The sequence below is a fragment of the Stegastes partitus genome, unplaced genomic scaffold (genome assembly GCF_000690725.1).
Source record: "Stegastes partitus isolate 25-593 unplaced genomic scaffold, Stegastes_partitus-1.0.2 Scaffold2256, whole genome shotgun sequence".
Classification (NCBI taxonomy): domain Eukaryota; kingdom Metazoa; phylum Chordata; class Actinopteri; family Pomacentridae; genus Stegastes; species Stegastes partitus.
The window spans coordinates 1-4,425 of NW_007579987.1; the positions used below are offsets into that span (position 1 = coordinate 1).

Here is a 4,425-nt window from a genome sequence, read left to right on the forward strand (position 1 = left end):
ATAGACTCCAGCCCTAGTGAGGATTAAGCGGTGTATAGATAATGGATGGGTGGATGGATTTCTTACTTTACCATGCTATCCAAATAGTATTGCTAAAGCAGCATTAACTATCTTTTTGGCCGCTTTGGACGGCATAATAAGCTACATTGCAACATTGAAATATTGCCACTGTATGAATTGTTACTGCAAATGTGTTAAGAAACAGTTGCCGATTTACACATCCGGCAGACGCTGCATCATTAGCAGGAACTACGTGTCTGGCTCCCTGACAATTTTAGGTGAGACCAAACCAAAAAAATGTGAAACTGTGGGCTGCTAAAACACCAATATTGAGCTAGAAACACATCACAGAGATAAGAGAAGTGGAAAGTTGTCTGATTGTTCTTTGTGAGTTTGATTCTACGAGGTCGCTGCTTTCTGTCAAAAATGGAAAAAAGTAATTTGGGCAAATATCGTTAATCTGCAGCTTCTTAGATTAGTTGGGGGCTGGTTTGTGTTTCATCTCTGCTGTGCTATAAACTATTATTCTGTCCCGTTGTACTGCTATTTGCTTTCTATTGTTTCACTTGATTTTCTTTTCCTTTCCTTGACGTCCACTAATTTTTTCGTACCACATCTTCAGCTCATTGTCGTCACACTGTCCATCTCTTTGTTGCTGGTCTCTGTTTTACTCTGTCTCAACATTTCACTCCCACTGTCGGGCTCCTTTTCTTCCGCCGCCTCCCCCTCTCCCTGCCGGCCCTCTCCTCACTCTCCATCTGGGCCTGTGGAGCAGGTTTGCCACAGAACTCATTTCAATAGAACAGACGCACACTAGACTAACAAATCTATTGATCTGTGTACGGATGTCCACTCTATTCGGTGTCGTCTGCCTCATTTGTCACTTTTAGTGCGCCGCCTCGCTTTAGTCGCTGTCATTTGCGCGAGCGTGTGTGTGAATGTGCTCGCCCGATTCGTTCCACCTCTTTGATCACAGCAGGTAAGTTCAATGTTTCGTGCAGAACGAAGGAGAAGCGCAGAAAAAAGGGAAAAGATGAAGGAATGTTAGGAATGCCAAAGGGAAGCTTCACTTTCAACATACAAAACACTTCACGTCTTTTTTTTCCCTGCATGACCCCCTTTGCGCTCGGAACGATTTCTATTTAACAAATATACATCCTCTTATGGAAGACAAGGAGCTGTTAGATTTCATGATTGTATCCATGACATCTAGAGTTTAACTCTCTGAACCAAATGTAATTTCTGGTGTTTTGTTTTCTGTCACATTTTTCCTCAATGTGGGTTCATTTGTCACTGCAGTGTGAAGTCCTGCACCTCTATGGGAACAACACAACCAAGGTAGCACAGTTAGAATGCCATACATAGTAAAAAAGCAAAAACTAAAGTTGAATTTCTTTGATTATTTATTTTATAAATGTTGAAAGAACCTGGAATTAGAATGTACAATACTTGTCCAAGTGCTCACAGATGTTAACAGATGTGATAATGGGGGCTCGACATACACTGGGGCGGTTAGTAAGTCCCCGATTTTTGTAACAGCTTGGTCACAAACAGCTTCACATTGACGCCGAAGAGCACAGAATTTTTAGTAGTTTTTACGATCATGAAGTACATCATTGGCAGCGTAACAAATGGAGGGAAAACCGCCCTCACCAACCGACTGATCAAGAACCTGCCTGCCCACTGTGTGGTCCATCAGGATGACTTCTTCAAGCCCCAAGATCAGATTGAAGTTGGTGACAATGGCTTTAGCACGATGTCATTACTGCTCTGGACATGTGGACACCATGATGAGTATGATCTACGCATGGCTCGAGAACCCGGTGAAGTTTGGGAAGTCTCATGGCGTTAATAACACCCTGGATACCGAGATCGTCCCGAAGTCTGACCACAAGGAGGAGGAGACTCACATCCTTATTGTGAAGGGCTTCCTGCTTTACACCTACAGACCTGTGATCGACGAGCTGAACCAGCGTTACTTTATTTCTACTCCATATGAAGAATGCAAACAGAGGAGGTGCTGTAGGAACTACATGGTGCCAAACCTCTGGCCTGTTCGACGGCCACATCTGGCCCATGTAACACAAGAATTTGAAGATGAGTATTTTAGGAACTGTCAGAAAGTCAAAAATGCAATGATTCTTTCTGTTTTAACAGTTTCTGGCTCTGATAAATGGTGTAATTTTGGTGATTTTTAAAAGACAAGAAGCCTTCCAAACCCGCCAGCAGGGTTTCGTGTTTCTTTATTTGGACGGAAAAGTGCATATTAATGAATGTACAGTCTCAGTAGTTTACACAAGGTTGCAGTAAATACGCTGGATTTAGCACGAGGCTATTTTCCATCTGTTGTCCCACACAAAAGAAAAACATACAAGGATACAGACCTATGCAATAAAACACAAAGCAAATAAACAAACAACAATATAGTGGTTAGGGGGGGGTTAAGGGGTTCAGAGGGCTAATAAATATACATCCTCAGGTAGAGGGCAATTGTAGCCATGACAGTTAGGGTTGAACTCAGCATTACTGTTTCCATTCAATCATTCACTCTCTCAAAAAGACATCCAGTGCAGCTAAACATTAACTTGACTCATAGTGTTTTCTGTTTGAAATCTCAACAAAATGCTCACAATAAGGTGTAACATTATATGCACGTTGAGCTGCACACTTCCTCAGTGAAGTTTTCGTTCTCTGACTTCGTGCATATTGCTCTCTGTTCTACGCGGTTCGCCCTGGCACTGAATCACACCCGCTGAACAATAACCACTCTGTCTGTCTGTTTCTGGGACTGCTAGATGCAATCTATCATCTACTGTACTGCAGGCGAGCCGTGTGACGTCACAGCCAGAGTGTGTGAGAATGTGTGCGAGAAGCGTTGAGAGAGGGGGGATTGTGTGTCCGCATGAAATGGGAGTTGTGTTTGTGTTTTGATAGCACACACACAGGTCAGGTGTGTTTGAGGCTGCTGCATGCATGGTTTTTGTGTTTCGTGTGCAGTAATTCAAATGTGTGCGTCTTGTGTTTTGTTTGTTTGTTTATTTGCTTGATGTGACTAAGAGAGAGAGAGACAGAAAGATAGTACCAGGAGCGCATTTGTGTCCTTGTTGGCAGGCTTACATGCATGTCAGAACAGTTGAGCTTTTGTATACACAAGTGTGTGTGTGTCTGTTTAGATGCAAACTGCGCGGTTGCCCACGTGTTTTTGATTGTGCGTGTCAGTGTTTATACCGCACATGCACAGACATGCATGTACCTGGATGTGCATTGTTGCACTGGGCAGCTCTGTGCTCATTTCTATTTTGGTCTAGTGCACGTGTCTTTGTTTGTATGCAACCAGTTTTGTGTGTTTTATGGAAATGCAAGATACTTGGCACTGGTATAATGTCAGAAGTTGTGTTTGTGTGTTTGTGTCTCTGTGTTTTGGGGAAGGTGCAGCTGCCAGTGGCTGTTGTACTTGTACTTGCACTGTTTTCATTCTCTTCAATTATTTAACCTAATAGCCAAGGTGCCTGTGAAAAGTAGAGGTGTGCGTGTGTTTGCTACTGTAGAGAGGAAATAAAAATGTTTTCATCCATCATAGTACGTGAATCTCTGGGTTTTCAGTTTGTTAGCAAGACAGCTTATTTGTAGATTTTCTTAAAATGGCAAAATTAAAGCCTGACTGATACTGGAGTTATAAGGCAGATGACAATACTGTTTTTTAGAGATGATAAAATTCCATTTAAACATTTTTTTTTTATGTTGTGTACTTTAATTTCACAAACTAGTCAGCAACATGAAGACGGAGCTTGACTCTGCGCCACCATCTGCTCAGCTGTTATACAGACTCTGCTACATGTGCTGCAGAGAGAGTATTGTAAACAGAGGGGCTGCCCTGCTGGACAAACTTTGCAATGACACCATTCCAAGCATTTAAAAAAAATAAAAAAAGGTTTGATATCCTACAACACACATGTCAATACCCAGTTATCTGAGAAATCAGCCAATGATATGGGTCACTCAATATATTGTTTATGTTCTGGCCAAAACTGACGTTATATGTATATTCATGTAACTTCAGCCCACAGGTTTGGTTTATTTTTTGGCAAAATTGAACACTGTTCCACCTGGGCGGCACTTTGCCTTCAGGTGCAGGATTAAATGAGCTAGATAGAGTGATGGAAGTAGAGAAAGAGAGATTATCTTTCCTGTCTTCTGTCCTCCTTTTTCTCTTTTGCTCAGCGTGGCAAACTTAGAAAGAGAGAGAGCGATACAAAAAAGACCCAGACTGGCACTTGAGTGTGTTTTCCACTTCATGAACATGGCAGCAAATCAGGCCTTCAGGTTAATGTGTAAATGGATGGTGCCATCAGAGCTCTGATCTGCTCCCTCTGCAGCAGAAATGTTTTAATCATCTGAATCATCTGAGTTTAAATAATCACCACC

General features: G+C 42.1%; 1 pseudogene; it reads left to right on the top strand.

Annotated features, from left to right (window-relative positions):
- The first annotated feature begins 1,603 nt into the window (after nt 1-1,603).
- On the top strand, nt 1,604-2,169 carry LOC103374483 (nicotinamide riboside kinase 2 pseudogene; annotated as a pseudogene).
- The last annotated feature ends 2,256 nt before the right edge of the window (nt 2,170-4,425 follow it).